At 42.7% G+C, this 21,719-nt stretch overlaps 1 long non-coding RNA gene across 1 annotated transcript; it reads right to left on the bottom strand.

Moving 5' to 3' along the window:
* Window positions 1-11,826: 11,826 nt before the first annotated feature.
* Window positions 11,827-14,248, bottom strand: LOC147155420 (uncharacterized). Its single transcript, XR_015092303.1, has 3 exons — window positions 13,847-14,248; window positions 13,726-13,769; window positions 11,827-13,640 (listed from the first exon to the last, which is right to left on the bottom strand). It is a non-coding gene; the product is annotated as an uncharacterized LOC147155420 (long non-coding RNA).
* Window positions 14,249-21,719: the final 7,471 nt, after the last annotated feature.

Here is a 21,719-nt window from a genome sequence, read left to right as displayed (position 1 = left end):
ACACAATCGGACATTCGATCGGGCGATGGAGAGTTGGCATCGACCAATGCAGATTGATGATGATGATGATGATGACTCCGAGCTTGACGCCAAAGTTGGAAGCCTTGACGCGACTGTTATGATCACGTAGTAAGCCTCACCGGCTAGCGCGGCTACCGCTGCTAACGCCGGAGCTTTCACATGCGGACATTTTGTCGGACAATGAAGAGTACCCCGAGTCCAATGCATATTCATCAGAGGAGCGGGTACAGTCTGATCACGGTGAAGACACTGTTTCTGGACTACGATGCCACCATGAATGGAGTGGATAAAATGGATCAGAACATCTCTTACAACCCGGTGTAGCAACTGAAGGACACGAGGAAGCGAGACGTAACGAAACCGTAGCATGATCCTGATATTAGACTTGATGGCAACACACACTGCAGTATATACTTGCTATTCCCCGGAAAAAACGGCCTGCAAGAAAGTGGAGCACGCGAAGAGGCAATCTGTTGTGCAAATGCTGTTGCGTCTCCTTGCACGCAGGAGAGTGTTACAAAAAGAAAAACTGTCGTTGAAACATCCACATATTTGTAAATAGCACCACAGTTGCACACATTTGTAAATAGTTTGCCAAATTGTTGTCAAATTGTTACACTGTTGAATGTAAATAAACGTATTTTGCTATCAAAAAACACTTTTTCATTCTTGGTGGTAGTGTTTTATAGAAGTAAAGCACTATTTAGGTGTTTGTGGCATCATTCATGGACAAAAAGAAGTGTAAAATTCACTAGAATGCATGAAATAATATCGTTTCACTAAAAGCTTGATTTCTCCGTATTTTGGTCCAAAACAGGCGAAATTGGGTCAAACTAACCATTTTCTATTGTTGATTACTAAAGAACGGAATAAGGTAGAAACAAACTTTTTTTTTCTGATGAAAGATCTTTCATTTGGTAGTACGTGTGTTTCCATAGTCCAAACAGAACATTTTCTGTGGACCTTGAAAGATCAGTCAAAATGCTTAAATCGGCTGGCACTGACGGCATCCCTTTTCTGAAAACGTCTGGCAGTCAAAGAGTTAAATACTATAAATTGTCCATTTCCTTTGCTAAAATAAATGTTTTATTTTATAATATTGATGAGTTCTTCAAGATGCACAAACAGTGACTGTGCACATGTTGTTTCCTCAGGGCACACATACACATATAAAAGTAATTTGTAAGATGTTGATAAAATTGGGTTAATGGTGTAAATCAACAAATTCAAATTGGAAGGTTCATTTAACTAGATTGTTTTATGTTCAATATACTTTAAAAAAAAAATTCAGTGACATGTACAATGTAGCCAATAATAAAATATATAATACTGGATATTTTGTAGAAACATTTCATCACTTGTAAAGATTTGTCTGTGTTGAATAATTTAGACAGGTGATAATTGCTGAAATTAAAATAACAGATTCATCACATTATTTTAAATGCATAGTAATTAAAATGTATCACTCCCTTAACACTGAAAACAAAGATATGAATTAGACAATGGTTGGTTCTTTTTAGTGGTTAAAAAAGTGGATGTTTGAATTACAATTTGTATCTTTATTTATTTATTTATTTATTTTTTTTTGTGCAAAAAACACATACAAGTGGTCAAGCAGTGCATCCACCACCAGACAGCCTGTCCTGTATGTAGCAGTATGTCCTACTCGCAACCCGCGAGTGTTGTATGACACAATCCGCATTATTGAACCTTGCAGCTGCACGCAACGCAGTTGCCCCCTTAAACTGGTCTCCTCGGATGCAGCGCGCTCTAACCTCACCATCGGGCTGCAACCCATCTTGTGATAGTTGGGACTTCGCGTTGTCTTCTCTCGCGCGTTTTTTTCTAATCCTAACCCTGATTGGTCCGCTTTTTTCCCTGTCTGTGCTGTGGCCAATGACATTCGCTTGATTTTGGAAGGTTCTAGACGACGGACCCCTCTTGCTGATAGTTGGAGTTCATGTTGTCTTGTCTCTTTTCCCTGATTGGTCGTTTTCTGCTTGTCTGTGCTGTGGCCAATTAGAGACGCTTGAATGAGACTATTTTAGAAGGTTCTCGACCACGGCTTCTTCCCATTTCATCTCGTCTGAGGTAAGTGTTGCACGGCAGTTGTTTGTAGTCTGATGTATAATGCTAAATAAGTGAGATTTTGCAAGTTTTCCCCCATCTTAAACTACATCACGTTAATACTGGCAATGTATTGAAACGTATTTGATGTGTTTGAACGTTGTGTTATCCGGCTGCTGTTTTAACAAGATATAGGTAAAGTTAAGTGCTAGACATGGTAACCTACATGCTAATGATGAGTTATTAACATTGTTTTTTAGTTTTAATTTATATTTTAGCCGTTTTGGATTTAGTTGACTCAGTGTAGGCTCAATGAATTGTATTCTTGTCTGTGTTACTTTCATGAGAAAGAGCAACGGGTCTGTCTATTCATTCGTTATCTAATGGGAGGGCCGGGATTCTGCTGTGTCGGAAGGGAGTCAGGCTTATTATTATTGTATTTTTTCTAATCTGATTTATACCCATGGGAACGGATTCTCTTGTATTCATTCAGTTGTAACCAGGTGTGTTGTGGGCTGACTTTTTTATGAACCCTCTTTGAATAAATAATGATGTGGGCTGGAGAGAAGACACACATTTGAACAGAGCACTGCTTGGGTGACTTCATTTGTGTGATCAGAAGCTTCTGGTAATTATTTACCTTTGCAAAGGAACTTCTTCAACAGAATCTCACCATTCAGTTAATTGAACACGCAAAGAGTACAATACTTAATATTGTCTACTCTAACACTAACTACACCTGCTAGCGCTAGCTAGAGCTAGCAGATCTCACTTTAAGGTTTTAATGTGCAGTAAAAGAAAAACAAAGAAAAGTTTGAGTATGCTCTAAATCTCAATTGTGTATATCCATCGTTGCTACAATATACAGTAAGGCTTTTGTCTCGTCTGTCGTCGTCGTGGTGGGGTTGGGGGAGGGGGCGTCGGTTGTTGAGTGGCGTGTCCTGCTCGATCGTGTAGCGGAGCGGCGCCGATGAGGGATTTTGGAAGTATTTTACACTGTTAAATGACCTTCATTGATTGACTACAGCACACATTTGTAAATTGTCAAAGCTGCCTTTATTTTCCCCCTTGAAAGATTACCGTTGGTTTCTGTAGCGATCGTTTTTTTCACGGCCATCCAGAATATCCATCCATTTTGCCAAACCGTTTCACCTCATGGAAATTAATCTAAAAGAAAAAAAAAGTAACAATGTTATTACAATACCGTTTTCTTTGTTAATAAGTAAACAAGGAAGTCTATAGTGGATCCATTTTTTTCTATTGTTGAGGATTTATTGAAGGCTCTGCTCACCCCATCCATTATTTATAATCAATGAACTATACAATGTGTGATGTTACTATACTTCAATTGATGAAAATAATGGCGGCGTATTCCAAGCACAGAGAGGTGAGCGCTCAAGAAGCGGTGGCGCGGACATGCAGTCTCCCTCTGAAGAAGTGCTCGCGCAGCGTAGTTTTCATCCAGACGGCTGAGGATGGCGTGAAATTGAGTCTACCCATGAGTAGACTGAAGACCATGCATCCGGACGCAGACAACGTTTGGATGTCTGGTCTGCCAGACAAATATGTGGCAAGACCTAGAACGGCAATGTTTGAGCGGATGTGTCTCGCCGAATTCGCATCCGAATACCGGGTCGTCTACGGTCAGCAGATTGAGGGCAAGAATGTCATTCCCCTCTCACACGGCAAGGGATTCATCCAGAAGCGGATTGGAAAAGATGCCGTCATCAGATTCACTCGCTTCTCAATCAAAAAGTATGCTGAGAAGTATTACAGGACCCAGCTTAAATTGTACCTCCCCCACAGAGACGACGCCGAGCTCAGGTCTGAAAACCTCAAAACGTACGAGGAGTTCTACGGTGCCGGGGAATCAAAGTTCGGTCGGGTGCGGGCTATCGTCGACCGCAATCGGGGGCGGTACGAAGGACGGGGAAAGACCGTGGACAATGCCTTCGAAAAATTGAAAGAGCTTCGTGCGGTTCTCAACGCGTGGAGCACTTTTGCGCCGGAGGTAGAAGCAGAGCGTTTGGAGTGTGCCGCCGAACGCGAATCTAATCCGTTACAGGAAGACCCGCAAGATGAGGTTCCGGCCTACCAGGACGCTCCTGGTAGCGGCGCGGTCTTGCCGGCGTTTGAGGCGCCAAAGTTGAGCGCCGAATTTGTGAGGAACATGTACCGCAGTCTCAATGAAACGCAAGCGTCCGTCTTCTACGCTGTGCGCGAGTGGTGTTTGAAACGCGTTTCGGATGGTCTCCTCGAGCCCTTCTTTTATTTAATCCCCGGAGGAGCTGGCTGTGGTAAATCGCATGTCATCAAGTGCATTTACCAGGAGGCCAGTAAGATTCTCCGCCAGCTTCCCAGGTTCCGCGACGAAGCGGATATGGCCAAGCCTGCTGTGCTGCTGACGTCGTTTACTGGCACGGCGGCTTACAACATCTCAGGGAAAACTTTTCATTCCCTCTTGAAATTCCCCAGGACTCTAAAGCCTGCTTACCAGGCGCTGGGGAATACGTTGGACGCATTGAGAGCAACCCTTTGCAACGTGGAAATTTTGATCATCGACGAGATCTCCATGGTCTCCAAGGAACTCTTTGCCTATGTCCACCGGAGATTTCAGCAAATCAAGGGCAACCAGAGACCATTTGGGGGCATCTCCGTTCTTGCAGTTGGGGACTTCTACCAACTGCCACCCCTCGGAAGGTCCAAGCCCCTCTGCGTTTCTGACAACGATCTTCTTGACCTCTGGACAGATTTTCAGATGGTCAAGCTTACTCAAATCATGCGGCAAAAAGACGACGTCGCTTTTGCCGAGCTTTTGAACAGGATCAGGGAGAAGGGGAAGGCTGATCCGCTTGGCGATGGTGACAGGAAAGTGACCTTGCTCGGACTGAGGCTAGACAATCCCGAAGCGGGCCAGAAATTGCGTGATAAAATTCTGGGGCCGACGGATGACTTGGTCTATATCGAAAGGTCGGAGGAAAACCTGGGCATAAAAGGCGTGGTCAGGCGGCAATTCCCCATGAAGCTTGCCTTTGGATGCACGGCTCACAAAGTGCAAGGCATGACGATGACTTCTGCAGTGGTGTCTCTTAAGCGTGTGTTTGAACCTGGAATGGCCTATGTTGCCCTAAGCCGCACGACGTCACTTCAGGGATTGAGGGTCATAGACTTTGACGAATCCAAAATCTATGCCAATCCCAACGTCACGACGGCAATGGACAGTATGACGCGCGCTTCTTTCCAAAGTACAAGACCACTGTTGTACTTTTTCAAAATGCCGCAAACTGCTTTTCCCACCTTGACCATTGTTCATCACAACACCGAGGGCCTTCCATCTCATATTGACGACTTAAAGTCTCATCATGAGTTGAGGCTGGCAGATGTCCTTTGCCTCACTGAAACTCATTTGTCTGGATCCTTCTCCCCCCCTCCCTTGCAACTGGAGGGATGCAGCACTTTTGTGCGCAACAGACAAGTTTCGTATTCAAATAGACTGGACGTGGCCCAAAAAGAGGGTGGCGGAGTCGCAGTCTATTATCGCGATTGTCTTCGAGCGGAGCCCCGTCGGTTTATTCAGAATGTGGTTGACCTGGAATTTGCTGTCATCAGGGTTGACGCTCCCGTCCAGGCTTTGATAGCTACGGTCTACAGGCCACCCAACCTGAGTCTTGGCACATTTCTTCCAAACCTTGGAAGTCTCTTGGATGCCTTGGCCGTGATGGACTGCCAGCCTATTGTTGTTTGCGGAGACTTTAATGAGGATTTGCTTTCAAAGGGAAAGAAATCCATTCTGGACTTGTTTCAGTCCAGAGGCTTTTCACAGCTGATCACCCAGGCCACAACTGGAAAGCAGACACTGATTGTTTGCGGAGACTTTAATGAGGATTTGCTTTCAAAGGGAAAGAAATCCATTCTGGACTTGTTTCAGTCCAGAGGCTTTTCACAGCTGATCACCCAGGCCACAACTGGAAAGCAGACACTGATTGATCACATTTACATATCTCGCCCAGATTGTTGTGTTCAATCAGGCGTTCTGCACACTTATTACAGTTACCACAGTCCGGTCTACTGTGTGTTAACTTCTTGTGTCAGCTCATTGTAGATCGCAAGGGCACCATTTTCACAAGTGTGCCTTTGCAAATGTTATTGAGCCTTTCATACCACTGCTCAAAAGAGGGGGATACTGTACTTTAAATTGTAAAGGCTGAAAAGTTAAATCCTTTGCTCGTTCAAAATTTGTGTCATAACAGAACTACACTCAAAATCAGAGCGGCCAATCATTTTTTTTGTAGACATATTTATCATTTAGTTAGTTCTAAACTTATTGAGCTTTAAATTGAATTTAAGACATGGGATATGCCATTTAAGCGCTCCCTTATTTTGAGCAGTGTTGTATGACGGTACTTTTAATCAGTGTGCTTTTCTGTTAGCAGGACATCGTGCATTTGGACTTGAATGTTTTGTTTGTCCTTATTGTGATTGTGACTATAACACAATGAAAAGTGTTGGTGTCAGTGAGGAACTGCGATGGTAAGGAATGAACTGTGATGGTAAGTGATGATTGATTACTGAATTGATCTAGGCAAACATTGAACACTCATTTTTCATTTTCACATGCAATACAGGTGGATGGAGCGCAGCAAGGGGCGCTACTTGACATGGCCAAGGATATCAAGGTTGTTATGTCCGGTACAACTGGTGGAGAGAAAAGATGAAAAAAGGGATCCCGCAAACGTAGACCAAAATGATTTATTCTACAGGATTCCTCAATGAAAAACCGTCACATGTGTATTGGATGAGTATTTAGATTAAGTTTTAACTGTTCAGTTTTGCTGCCTATTTTCTAACAACTTGTTCCTTTGTGTGCTCAGGAAAAGATGAAGATGCTGTGTAACAAAGACCCAAAACGGCTCTTTTAAGAGCCGTTTTACATGTACTTTGGAGTAATATTCCTGCAATATTGATCAGCACCAACATGCCTTTTAATATGCAATGTCAAATTTAAACACTGCATTCATACTGTATTTGCTCCATGATACAGTATATTGCATTTTATATTTTAATCACTTACACTATAAGCAAGAAATTAAACTGATTCCCTTTTGATATGACTAAAATGTCAATCAAGACATAAGGGAAGCCATTACACATGTAATAACTGCAGTTATTACAAATTGTCCTGAACTCTATTCCTGCTGACACAAATTGAGAGGTAAAGTACACCAACATTTGGCAAACAGTTCAGAGCATGCATCTTTCCACCTTGCAAGAGTCAGCAGGCCCATTCAAAATTTCCGCGGAAATTTTTCTAGTATTATTCTTCTTCTTCTTTTTATTATTTTTTTTAATCTTCCACCGATTTTTCCGCAAGGGAATTCCCAGTTACCATGGCGACGCTATTCCCAAAAAACTCCCAAATAAAGTCCCATAGGAATGAATGGGAAACCGAAAGAGATCAACTCCAATCAAGCACCTTTTTCCAAGACACGCTGCGCGCACATACGTTGACCGACCGATATGAATTTTAGCTCATTTTGTTGGCATTTTTGTCATCTTTAGCTCAGTGTCAAAAAAAAATATTAAGGAATGAAAGCTCTCCCCCCTGTGCGGGTTCAAAGACAGTGAGCAAAGGGGTGAAAGTCGCCTATTTAGAGTGTGACTAATTAAGGCTTCAGTGACGGGAACCAAAAAATATATTTCCAAAAGTTTCACTTCAACTCGTCACCATGGCCACAATCTTTGCTCACTAGACATCAAATTGGCACATTTTGTAGCCACAAGCCTCTGCTTTCTGAAAAACTAAGTTTTATTTGGCTAAGGTGTCATTTAGTACCTTTATTTTCACTTTAAGCGAGGAGAAGTCGGACTATTTCGATCTCTTTTCAATGTTATTTTCGCCGTTTTTCCCTTTTCGTTTTCGATCAATCATAAGTTTTCAACCTGCTCCTAAGTTGGTCATTTTTCATCCGATTAAAAAACTGAGAACATGCTCGCGTTCCCCAAACCCTTGCCGTTCTAACGAGCCATTTCTGGAATCTGCATCTTCAACCGTTAGGTCGTGAGAGGCTTTTGTTTGAGGTGAGCGTATCCTATACAAAATCAATGGAATGTGGGTGCGTGACGTCTCGCAACAAGTTAAAATCAAATGTGTGTGCGTGAATGGTCTGTCACTTTTGCATAGCAACTGCCTCAGCCAATCATCTCTCACTGTTGAGCTCAACTCAGCCCCTTTTTTTCTTGGTGTACTCAAGGCTTGGCCTATATACGACTACTACTATTGCAAATACTATTACTACTACTACTATCTTGGCCAATTGATTAGGTACACCCAGGATTCTGGTCAATTAATTAGGTACACCCTGGATTCTCGCCACTCCGCCCACCCAGGGCGGCGGCCATCTTGGCTAATTGATTAGGTATGACCAGGATTCTCGCCACTCCGCTCGCCCAGGGCGGCGGCCATCTTGGCCAATTGATTAGGTACAGCTAGGACTTTTCAGTCACAAAATGTTTTTATTTGATTATTTTCCAAATTTGTAGCGTGACTATTACTGTGTTTTTTGCTGATTATGGTTTATTATTTAATACTAAAAATTGTCCATTTCCTTTGCTAAAGTAAATGTTTTCTTTTATAATATTGATGAGTTCTTAAAGATGCACAAACAGTGACTGTGCGCATGTTGTCTCCACAGTTTCCTCAGGGCACACATAGACATATAAAAGGAATTTGTAAGATGTTAATAAAATTTGGTTAATGGTGTAAATCAACAAATTCAAATTGGAAGGTTCATTTAACTAGATTGTTTTATGTTCAATATACTTATATATATACCTATACAGGTGATAATTGCTGAAATTAAAATAACAGATTAATCAGATTTTTTTAAATGCATAGTAATTAAAATATGTGTCACTCCCTTAACACTGAAAACAAAGATATGAATTAGACAATGGTTGGTTCTTTTTAGTGGTTAAAAAAGTGGATGTTTGAATTACAATTTTTATCTTTTTATATGTATTTATTTTTTTATGTTGATGTGCAAAAAACACATACAATTGGTCAAGCAGCGCATCCACCACCAGACAGCCTGTCCTGTATGTAGCAGTATGTCCAACTCGCAACCCGCGAGTGTTGTATGACACAATCCGCATTATTGAACCTTGCAGCTGCACGCAGCGCAGTTGCCCCCTTAAACTGGTCTCCTCGGATGCAGCGCGCTCCAACCTCACCATCGGGCTGCAACCCATCTTGTGATAGTTGGAGTTCGTGTTGTCCTATCTCTTTTCCCTGATTGGTCGTTTTCTGCTTGTCTGTGCTGTGGCCAATTAAAGACGCATGAATGAGACTATTTTAGAAGGTTCTCGACGACGGTCTCGTCCCATTTCATCTCGTCTGAGGTAAGTGTTGCACGGCAATTATTTTTAGTCTGATGTATAATGCTAAATAAGTGAGATTTTGCAAGTTTTCCCCCATCCTAAACTACATCACGTTAATACTGGCGATGTATTGAAACGTATTTGATGTGTTTGAACGTTGTGTTATCCGGCTGCTGTTTTAACAAGATAGGTAAAGTTAAGTGCTAGACATGGTAGCCTACATGCTAACTACACCTGCTAGCGCTAGCTAGAGCTAGCAGATCTCACTTTAAGGTTTTAATGTGCAGTAAAAGAAAACAAAAACAAAGAAAAGTTTGAGTAGGCTCTAAATCTCAATTGTGTATAGCCCTCGTTGCTACAATACTCAGTAAGGCTTTTGTCTCGTCTGTCATCGTCGTGGTGGGGGTGGGGGAGGGGGGCATCGGTTGTTGAGTGGCGTGTCCTGCTCGACCGTGTCGCGGAGCGGCGCCGATGAGGGATTTTGGAAGTATTTTACACTGTTAAATGACCTTCATTGATTGACTACAGCACACATTTGTAAATTGTCAAAGCTGCCTTTATTTTCCCCCTTGAAAGATTACCGTTGGTTTCTGTAGCGATCGTTTTTTTCATGGCCATCCAGAATATCCATCCATTTTGCCAAACCGTTTCACCTCATGGAAATTAATCTAAAAGAAAAAAAAAGTAACAATGTTATTACAATACCGTTTTCTTTGTTAATAAGTAAACAAGGAAGTCTATAGTGGATCCATTTTTTTCTATTGTTGAGGATTTATTGAAGGCTCTGCTCACCCCATCCATTATTTATAATCAATGAACTATACAATGTGTGATGTTACTATACTTCAATTGATGACGGTTTCTTATTTTTATTACAATGACACCACTGCCTCATTAGACTCAATGTACATTTTTAATGTTTCATACACATCTGAGATTAACTACAAATTTTATCTTGAATCTTTTAGCGATCCGCTGAGCACTGTGCGAATTGGAAAGCTGCTGACCGTGATACTTGGATTTCAAACCTTCAGCACCGCCTTGGACTTCCACCTCATCTACCTGCTTCCATCTTGCCCTCAAACAACATAATACATATATAAGATCTACATCACAGAGTCTAGAACGCAAATACAGCTGAACTTGCACTCAACAGCACATTACAAACACTCTAATATCATTACTTTACTATTTTGTTGTGTTTAAATTGATTTCCTTTTTTTACTGCCAGTTTACTTTTGACTTTGTCTTGGGAAGTTTTTTTTCTTTTCTTTTTGCTTACAGTAAAGGTTGCTGTAGCAGCATGCCGCGGAAGGGGAAGCGTTCCGAGGCAGCCAAGCGCCGATGGAAGAAGCTGGACCTTGCTGCTCCGGAACTGAGCCCAAACATCGCACCCCAGCAGGTACTTTGCCTCTATTCAATTCTGCACTTGGCGGTGGTGTATTCTGTGTTGAGTTATTTTGAGTCACACTGCTAGGTCCTCAATGTGCTGTATATTTTGTTTTCAGCCTCGGTCCCCACCCTCTGCCACCAGTGATGGGACCACGATGCAGTCTGCAGTGAACAAGGTACGAGTTTCACGCCATATTTTAGCAAGAGTTTATCATTTTTTTTATCACTATTACACTTTTTTTTAATATCCTAAACATTTGCAATGTGTATTTAGAAGGCCAGAGTCCGAACTTCAGCTCCAGCCAGTCGGCTCGCCACTGTGGACGCCCGCTCCCCACCGCATACCTCTACTGTGGCTGCCCACCAGGTATGTTCCACAGCAGGCAAAATGCAATTAACTTTGTTAATGTGCAATACACATTATTTCCGGCTACAAATATAGAGTCAAGCAGAAAAAAATGCTAAAATGCTTATGTAAAAAGCAGTCTGTGTATTCAAGACACTCAATAGTAATGTAAAAAAATCCTTTATTAAAAATGGACTACCAACATGTTTCAACACAAGATTGTCTTCACCAGGGCATAGTTTGACAAATATAGAGTGTATGACTGAGCGATATTTGTGCATCATCAGAAAAAAAAAGTTTGTTTCTATCTTATTCCGTTCTTTAGTAATCAACAATAGAAAATGGTTAGTTTCACCCAATTTCGCCTTTTTTGGACCAAAATACGGAGAAATCAAGCTTTTAGTGAAACGATATTATTTCATGCATTCTAGTGAATTTTACACTTCTTTTTGTCCATGAATGATGCCACAAACACCTAAATAGTGCTTTACTTCTATAAAACACTACCACCAAGAATGAAAAAGTGTTTTTTGATAGCAAAATAACAGTTTATTTACATTCAACATTCAACAGTGTAATACAACAAACATGTGCAACTGTGCAACTGTGCATGTGTGGTGTGTGTATGTGTTTCTATTTACAATTCTGTGGATGTTTCAACTACACAAGTTTTTTTTTGGTGTGGTATATAGTGTAACATTGCCCTGGGTGCAAGGGGACGCAGCAGGATTTGCACCACAGATTTGTTTCGCTGCGAATGCCCCTTTGAGTGCAGACCCTACACTTTCTTGCTGGCTTTTTTTTCCGGGGGGTAGCAGGTATGTATTGCAGTGTGTGTTTTGCCATGTTGCCATCAAGTCGACTTTCAGGATCGTTATACGGTGACCTGGTGTTCTGTCTGGCTTCCTCATGTCCTTCTGTTTGTATGTTTGTAGCAATGTCCTCCTCCTGGTCCTGTGGTAAGAGCCACCCTCTCACCACCTGCTGGATAAACTCCAAAAAATGCTGACATTTGCCAGGATGTTTAGCTTTGTACAGGATAAAGGCATTGAACAAACATATTTGAAACAGATAGGCAACAAATTTTTTGTGCCATTTCAATGTCTTCCTCGTGAATGGGTGATAAGAAATGTTTTGATCCATCTTATCCACGCCATTCATTGTGGAATTGTAGTCCAAAACACATACAGGTTTCGGGAAAGGCACTCTTTTTTTTTTTTAGTGCCTACACATCAACTGTCCGCATTTCATCTTTGTGAAAAGTAGTCACCATCCTCAACAAACGCTTGTCCTGCCATGCCACAACCAAAACATTTGTGTTGTGTCTCACCAATTCCCCCCCCACCCCAAGGCCAGTGTTTGTAAGAGAAGTGATCTCATTTGGTTCACCCCTATTTTTTCTCAGTGTTCCACAAACATTTGTACGTGCTGCCAGGAGACGTTCACACAACCCAATTGAATTATAAAAATTGTCCATAAAGAGCGTGTACCCATTTCCTGGCAGACGATCTAGCAAATTAAACACGGTATCCGGCAGAGAACAACTAGTACCAACATAAGGTTGCATATTAAAACAATATCCTGTTTGGGAGTCACACAGGATGTATGACTTAATTCCATATTTGATTGGTTTTTGGGGGTTGTAAACTTTAAACGATAGACGGCCCTGAAAATTCATCATTCCCTCATCAATACATACATTCCTACCGGGTTGGAACAGTTCTTTAAATTTATTTACAATATGGTTGAACACAGGACGGATTTTAAATAATTTGTCATCTGAACTATGTCTCTCATTATTGTTAAAATGTAGGTAACTCCAGATAAGCAGGAAGCGGTTTCGAGGCATCGCGCGACTAAAAAAATGGTGTGGTTTCAATTTCATCCTGAGTCCAATACATTTCTATACTGGGCTTTTTTATATACCCAGTAAGAAATTGGAGTGCAAAAAATGTTTTCAATTCTAATACAGACACTGGCTTCCAAGCACGACTCCTGCAGTGTGGCAGACTTTCAGTCTGCTTCTGCATGGATTGACGTGCATATAAATTTGTTTGATCAGCAATGTGCTGGAGAAGTTCGTTTGAGATGAATAGTTGCAGGAAGTCAGCTGGCAGGGTTGAATTTAGCTCTGCTGCGGCACCCCTTGGTCCTGGAGTTTCAGTAAACAGGAATGTGTTTGGCTGCCAGCCTGTTTCATGCCAGCCAGAACTTTTGGGATCTGCAAATATACATTTCAATATCATATAATATTTATTTTAGATCAGTGTGAAGCAATATATATATATGTTTACCTTTTTTCTTGGATCCACTGGTTGAAATTATAGAAGACATTTACCATCAAATATTTTACTCGTGCTGAGTTGGAGAATCATTTTTTTTTTACCTTTATTCTGCTCACTGTGAGACGCGTCACCTTGAGCCCGACGAGCTGCAGCTGAAAGAAATATATACAATTACAATCATATCGAAAGACCGTTTTCTTTTGTTGTTGCAGTGTATTGAAAACACGTTTTTTATACCTCTCTTTGTCGTGGAAACTGTAGGTTGTCGCTGTGAGCACGATCTATGAATTATACATTCACGTTACACGAGGTGCTAGCAGCGTGCAGGAAAAGTATCTCATAGCAAGTTTGCGCTTACCTTCACAGTCTTCTGCGGATGAAATGCTGTCCGAATCACTTTCTCGAAGATCCGACTGTACCCACTCCTCCGAAGAATAGCCATCCGACTCGGGGTACTCTTCGTCGTCCGAATCAACGTCCGCGTTTGCAGAAGTACTTGGACGTGCACCACGTTTTCCGGCGTTAGCATCGCTAACCGGCGTCGCTTTAAGACGTGGCCGAAGACGTCGCGTCAAAGCCGCAACTTCGGCATCAACCTCGTTGTCGCCATCATCATCATCGCCACCAACATTCAATTTAGCACTGGTTTCTTTTTGAAAATACCGATCAAGCGTGAGCTGCTTTCCACCGGTCGTCATTTTTGCTTTCTCTTCCTCCATGCTTTTTGCTTTCTCCATTATCCTCTCCACTCCACTCTAGCTCCGCCTCACCTTTTATACCGACGCCCACGGTGGGCGGCACACCCAAAGTGCAAGGAGAGTCATCGCTGCCATCTAGAGGCCAAAACGAGTCATTAAACTTACTTGATCTGCTTGATATTTTCAGCACAGCTGCCCAAGGCTTCCCTCCACCCGTTTCAAAAAAAACCAAAAAAACATAGGGGACGTCTTTTAACGTCCTCGGCGCCCATCCCTAGGTTTATGCTAAACGTTTTATAACGTTTATGGCGGTCAAAGAGTTAAAAGCAGTCTGTGTATTCAAGACACTCATTAGTAATGTAAAAAAAATCCTTTATTTAAAATGGACTACCAACATGTTTCAACACAAGATTGTCTTCACCAGGGCATAGTTTGACAAATATAGAGTGTATGACTGAGCGATATTTGTGCATTGCTTTATTCATGTCAAACTAATTCTGAATTTAATTGTGATGAAGTCTGTTTTCTACAAGATTTCAAAATTTTTACTAATGTCAAAAATAAACTCACTAACATTGATCACAAATTTGTGAGGTGCCTAGCCCGGACACAGATATTTCACATGGTTTCTTTTAAGTTACATAGACCAGATGTAAATAATAACTAAGACGGTTATATTTAATAACTAATGTTTTGTTTTAGACTTCATGTCTATCTAAACAGTGTATGTCATTGTTTTGTCAAAAACATATTTCTATATACTTCCTTTATACTATAATCTAATCTGGTACAATCTGCTGCCTTTCTGCTCATGTATTTGATCAGAAAATTCTAGCAAAATTGAGCAATTGTGACTGCATTTCAGACACAAACAAAAGTATCAGTTAAGTCCTTGAATCTCTTTTGTGATTAAGAATTTCATTAATAAACCTGGCCTGAATTAACATCACTTGTATGTACAAAATACCTGGTCAATTTAAATTGAAACTAATTTAACCTATGTTTGCTATTTACTCTGCATTGTGGTGACTGCACATGCCTACAATTGTGTAATGTCTATGCTTTATGTTTTAGGTGTCCCTTGTTTGTGCCAAGGCTCTGGTACCAGGTCAGTCATAATTTTAATTGCTTTTGCAGCAGTTTTACAATCGATTATTTTAAACAATTCCAATATTTTGCAGGTTCATATACACTCAAAGTGGAACATGTACTTGTACTGTGCATTGTCAGCAATTGAAGTTGAGACTTGACATGGTATTCTGTGTGTGCATCATTTTAGGCAGAGGCACTGGCTGGCGCCACAGAGTTCGGGAATGGCCAGTTTCAGCTGTGACTGGGCGGAGGCACAAACTGGTCATTCCAGCACTGAACCAGGACAACACGGTATGTTTTATAATCAACTCTGCCTTTATAACAAATTAACAACCTTCATTTGTGTCTATTTTTTTAAATTACCTCTTTCCTTTTTTCAATTACTACTTTTTTTTTTCTTTTGTAATAGTTTGTCCTGGTTGTTGGTGACTCCCACCTGCGAGCCATTGCCGATGGGGTTGTGAAGATGCCGGAGGGACGTTTCTCGTTTGCCGTGATGTCCACCCCGGGTGCCAGGGCCTCCGAGTTGCGTGCTGAGGTGCTGAATGCTGTTCTGCCTCGGTCACCCGAGGTGGTCTGCATTTTGGCTCCCAGCAACAACTTGGGCCGCCCCATCGCTGAGGCAGCGGCTGACTTTGGCCAGTTCTTGCACACCGTCTGCAGCCGCTGGCCCAACGTAAGTTCACACATTTCCTTCATATAGATCATACATTTAAATTTCAAGTATGTACTTGCATATGTCAAATATGTTCTGTTTAAAATACATTTCAGCCTTTTCCCGTAGTTAAACAGTTAATGAATATTGAAGGATGGAATATGAATGAAAGTTCATCTTGCTCCAGATGTATATTTTACAGTTTTAAACTTTGTGCAGGTCGTTGTGCTGGACTTCCCCCCTCGTCTGAACGTCGAGCTGGACCAGCAGGACCTTCTTCGCCAGGAGTACAACCGGGTGGCAGCACTTATGGGTACGTTCCATGTTGAAAATAGTTTTCACACACAAAGTTCTACTTTTCTTTAAGTCACCTCCTGATCTGATTTCATTGGTGTCTCAGCGGGGGGGAGGACTCTTGAGCTAATAATGTTTTTTCCTTTGTTACTGTAGGTATTCGCTACCTATCTGTTGCTGGCCACTTCCCGCTGTCACATCTTCACTTGTGGTGTAGAGACGGGGTAAGTACATTAGTTGCTGCAAAAAACAAACAAACATTTTATTAGTGCTCCTCCTATCAAAAGTATGTTTGTAGATGTATAATATTTTTTCTGATCATGTCTGGAAGGTACACCTCAGTGACAGCGATGGGATGCCGGTGCTTGCGCGGTTGCTGTGGGCTGCCGTCAACCTGCGGAGTGAGAGGACTGCACCACCTGCACCGGCTGCTCCTCAGCGTTCGCCACCAGCTCGAGTGTTCAGACCAAAAGTGGTTGTTAAGGGTGAGGTCACTGCGCCTCAGCCTTCCAACCCTTTTGACTGGACACTCGTCGGGAAGGCCATGGAGGTAAACGCAAGCCTAACATGTTTTTGAAAACCTCCTAACATGTTTTTGAAAACCTTAAATTTTATGAATGTGTGTGTTGCAATAATGTCACTAGTCATTTCAGAGCAGCTCGGTTGTGGACTCTGAGGTCACCTGTGGGCCCACTGGGTGGATGGGCACTCTCCAGGTTTGTGATGGTGATCATGGATTCATTCAGCCTTTTACCATGGCACATGTTAAAATTCTATTTCTCTATTTCTATTTTGTTGTGTTTTTTACAGTGCAACATCCCATTGAACCCTCTCTGGTTCAGCCCACCCATGTTGGAGGCGATGGACAAGCTGTCTCCAGCTCATCTTTCCAGCCCTGAGGACTGCCCAGGATCCAAAGGATAAGAAGGTATTTACGTTTTCCTATTTTGTTTGCCCGTTATGTTTACATATCTATCTTCATGACAAAAAAAAAAGTATAGTTAATTGTCCATTCTTGTAGTAACAATGCTTCGCAGTAAAAGCAAAAAAATATATATATATATTTCTCTTTTTTTTTTTTTTTTGCTCTTTCTTGATAGACATCCACCGCAGGGCACAGACGACAGCGGCCAGCCCATAAGAGCACACGGAGAGAGCACCAGGTTTGCATTGCATTCTTATCAGCCCTGAGAAGTCTTACTTAAAATCACAAACAGAAATTAGTGACTCTTCACACAAGTGCTGTGTGTTAAAGAATTATTGTTTGCTTGTCGTTTCAGCCAGAGGAAAGGCCAGCCCCTGCGGAGGTTCCTTCCAGACCATCATCGCCCCGTCGTCCTGGGACTGAGGTAATTTTTTTTATACTCACAACATTAACCATTAACATATGAAATGTTTAAAATTATATTAGTTAGAATTTAAGATAATTAAAATGGTTTCAATCATTTCAGGATCCTGCTGTGGGACTTCCTCAACGCACGCTATCCGTGAGGGCCACACATTCACAGATGGATGAAAGGTACTCAAGTTTTTCTCGCAACCACCAGTGTACTTGTATGGCTCTCACTTTCTTGGCCTTCCATGCTGAGGGGTTGCAGTTTAATTCGCTTGAACTTGACAGAGTGCTTGAACACGGGGACTCTCTTTACGTGGGTGCTAAACAGCAATTGATTTTGGACCATAACTTTGGGAATGATCACTTGACTGTCGAGGAGATGCCAAAACAAGTCATGACGGACACCAATGTCTATAATGTACAGATGCATGAGCTCAGCGTTGGTTATGTCATAGATGACGGTCATTCCCAAAGAGACTTGGGATTGTCTCTTGGAGCTCAGCTTGAGTGCTTGTCACAAAATGTCACTCTTGCTTTCTTGATTGTGAATCCAGAGTGTTTTGCAGTATTCCGTAACACATCAGGATACTTTGGGTTATTTGATTCACATTCCAGATCTGAAGTGGGCTTGCCACACCCAAACGGAACTGCAATTATGTTGACTTTTTCTCACTTGTGTGGCTTGGTTGAGCATTTGCGTCAGCTTTTTGAAAGACATAGCCGGTTTGCAACCTATGAGTTTGTGCCAGTCTCTTTTCATATTGATGGCAGTTCCATTAACACGCATCGGGATTCTACTACAACCATATCAAAGGCAAATGAAGAGCTACTAATTGAATTAGGTGATTCCCCAACTAAAGAGATACAAATTGTGATCGGTATTGTACCAAATCAAGAGCTACATAGTGCGGTACATGTTGAACCAAATAGCCAAGCAAGTCAAATTAATGAGAGTCAAAATATTCCGGAACCTCAGCAAGGACTCAAACTGCTGCATGTTAATATAGATATTTCCAAATGTAGTAAAAGTCAGCGTGCAAAACATTTGTATAGGGAACGTCAACACATTCGTAAGTGCCAATGACAACTGTCATCTAATTCTAAATATCACAGTGATCCTTGCTTTAAGGAAAAAAAGAAGCTCTATCAAAAGAATAGATATAACAGTGATTCTGCTTTTAAGGCAAAACGGCAGCAATATCTGATTGGCAAATACCAACACAATCTTGCTTTTCAGCAAAAGCAGAAGATATTGATGAAAAGGTACGTAGGAGAGAAATACAGAAATGACCTTTCTTTTCAAAGTAAACGGAAACATTACTTGCGAGAGAGGTACAGAAAGGATATTTCTTTTCAAAGTAAACACAAAAATTATATGCAAGAGAGGTACAGAAAGGATATTTCTTTTCAAAGTAAACACAAAAAGTACATGCAAGAGAGGTACAGAAAGGATATATCTTTTCAGAGTCATCAGAAAAATTACATTCGAGAGAGGTACAGGAGAGACATTTCATTTCAAAGTAAACAGAAAAATTACATGCGAGAGAGGTACTAAAAAGATTCGGCTTTCAGGCCTTCTCATATTAGGCGCTGTTTACAAAAAAGAAAGGACAGGCGTGATTCAAACGCGCTGCAACGTATTCGCCACAAGTTAAATTGTGCTGTGAAAATCAAAAATAAATATAGTCGCGTCATTCCCCAGTGTCAGGAAATTGAGCAGGATCAGGCAAACGGTGTAGTAGACGTCTCTGTGGAAATGAAGCAGGCACTCGTAGATCCGGAAATGGAAGCCACCATCGCTTCTTTCCGGGAAAGGGTTCGGCATGGGCCGACGTATATCTGCACAGTGTGCCACCGTGCGCTTTTCCCCAATCAAGTAAAGCATTGCAAACGAGCCAGATACACCAAAAATGTTGATGTGGCGCTTGCGTGCTTGACAGGCCAGTTTGTTCACACTTGTAGTTGCCCCGCCCCATGTACCGTTCCTCAAGAACTGATGCAGGAGTGGATTTGTCATACCTGTGACAACCATCTGTTCAGAGGTGGCATGCCACCCCAGGCGGTGGCAAATAACTTGGCACTGGCGCCCATTCCCGAAGAGCTGTCGGAATTAAATGTACTTGAACGACAGCTAATTGCAAAAATCATCCCTTTTGCAAAGATTGTTGCGTTGCCCAAAGGACGGCAAAGGGCCGTACACGGTTCTGTGGTGTGCGTTCCATCAGAGATGGAAGCCGTAGTGAACTCCCTCCCAAGGCCGCGCAGTGAGGCCCAGCTTCTCCAGGTGAAGCTGAAGCGCCGCATTGTGTACAAAGGTTACCAGCATTTTTACACTGTCAACATGACAAATGTCTTGGCAGCGCTGAGGACACTGAAACGCATTCATGCAGAATACAAAACTGTATCGATAGATGAAAGCGCTCAGTTTGAAAGTCTCCAGGAAGAGGAAGACGAGGGGGTAGGAGAAGAGGACATCCCTGAGGCCGATGCACAGCCAGAGAGCAGCGACACCCCCGCAAACAAAGAGCAACAGACTCCCCAAGAGAGCAAAGAGGAGCTCAGGCCGGGCTTGACACTCGACACCTGTATGCAGCCTCCTGACATCGCGCAGGAAAAGCTGTCATATGGGGACGGCATATTTAGCATCGCTCCTGCCCAAGGAAACAAGCCGGTGGGATTTTTTGCCGTGCCAAACCTCAAAGCCATGGCCTTTCCCGTTCAGTTCCCAACAGGACAGAATTCACTCGATGAGGCGAGAGAAATTAAGCTGTCACCCAGTTTGTGTTTCAATGCAAGGTTATTCTCCGTTGACACTCGATTTGCCAAAGATCAAAGTTACCTTTTCTTTGCGCAGTTTGTGACAGAAACGCATCTGGCCACCAACAGCATGTCCATTCAGGCCCGCAAGGGGACAGCCCTCACTTGGGATGGGAAGAAGATTTCAAACCGGATGCTTCAGGACAAAGACGAACTGGAGAAGCTCATCCAAAGAGAGCATGCGATGCGCTTCATGCAGCCCTTGAGAGGCACGCCGGCTTTTTGGGAGGGTGCCCTTAGGGACCTCCGTGCAATGACCAGGCAGTTGGGCAAGCCCACATTCTTCCTTACCTTTTCTGCTGCGGAAATGAGATGGCCCGAAGTAATCGAAATAGTCAAAGCGCAGCAAGGCGAACAAGGGGACTTTTCCCATCTCGACTGGAATGCCAAATGCGATGTTCTTCGCAGCAATCCGGTCACAGTGATGCGCCTTTTTGAGAAAAGGATGGATGCTCTTATGGCATTCATCCTGTCTCCCGCACAGCCCCTCGGTCCGGTAGAAGACCACTTCTATCGTGTGGAATTTCAAGCCAGGGGAAGTCCGCACGCTCACATGCTGCTCTGGATTAAGGGTGCGCCAGTCATCGAAGAACCCGACCCCAGATGTTGTCAAGAAGCCATTGACTTCATCGACAAGTACATCACTTGCAAAATACCAGACCCGATTGAGGACCCTGAACTGCACGACATTGTCACCAGCGTTCAGGCACACAGCAAAAACCACACAAAGTCTTGTCGGAAAGGAAACGTTTCTTGCAGATTTGGGTACCCCAAACTGCCGATGGACCAAACCACCATCACGTTGCCATTCCAGACGGAGACTGAAGACGTCCCAACGGACAAGAGTGTGGAAGGCCAGCATAGGAAGCAGGCGGCCAAATCGGCGCGCCTCACCGAAAAACAAAGGGAGGCTAAAGAAGAGCTCAAACGCATCAGAGAGATCCTCATGGACGCGGATGTCCCGCAGGACTTGCCGGAGCTTCTCAAAAAGGCCAATTTGACAATGGACAGCTACAAGGACAGCGTCACTAATCTGACCTCCGGAATGGTTGTCATGTTGAAGCGTGCTCCAACGGAAAGCTGGATCAATGCTTACAACCCACATCTGCTGCGGGCATGGAACGCCAACATGGATATTCAGTACGTGCTCGATGACGTCGCGTGTCTCATGTACATGATGTCGTACATTTCCAAACCGGAGCACGAGATGTCCGAGTTCCTCACGTCTGTCGTCAAAGACTTGAAGACAAAGCCTCTTGTCGACAAAAAGGACGAGATGAGGAAAATAATGGCGGCGTATTCCAAGCACAGAGAGGTGAGCGCTCAAGAAGCGGTGGCG

The sequence above is a fragment of the Leptonotus elevatus genome, chromosome 22 (genome assembly GCF_054856555.1).
Source record: "Leptonotus elevatus isolate MCC_2025b chromosome 22, RoL_Lele_1.0, whole genome shotgun sequence".
NCBI lineage: Eukaryota > Metazoa > Chordata > Actinopteri > Syngnathiformes > Syngnathidae > Leptonotus > Leptonotus elevatus.
Note: the sequence above shows the minus strand (reverse complement) of the source record. Positions and strands in the feature narration are given on the sequence as shown.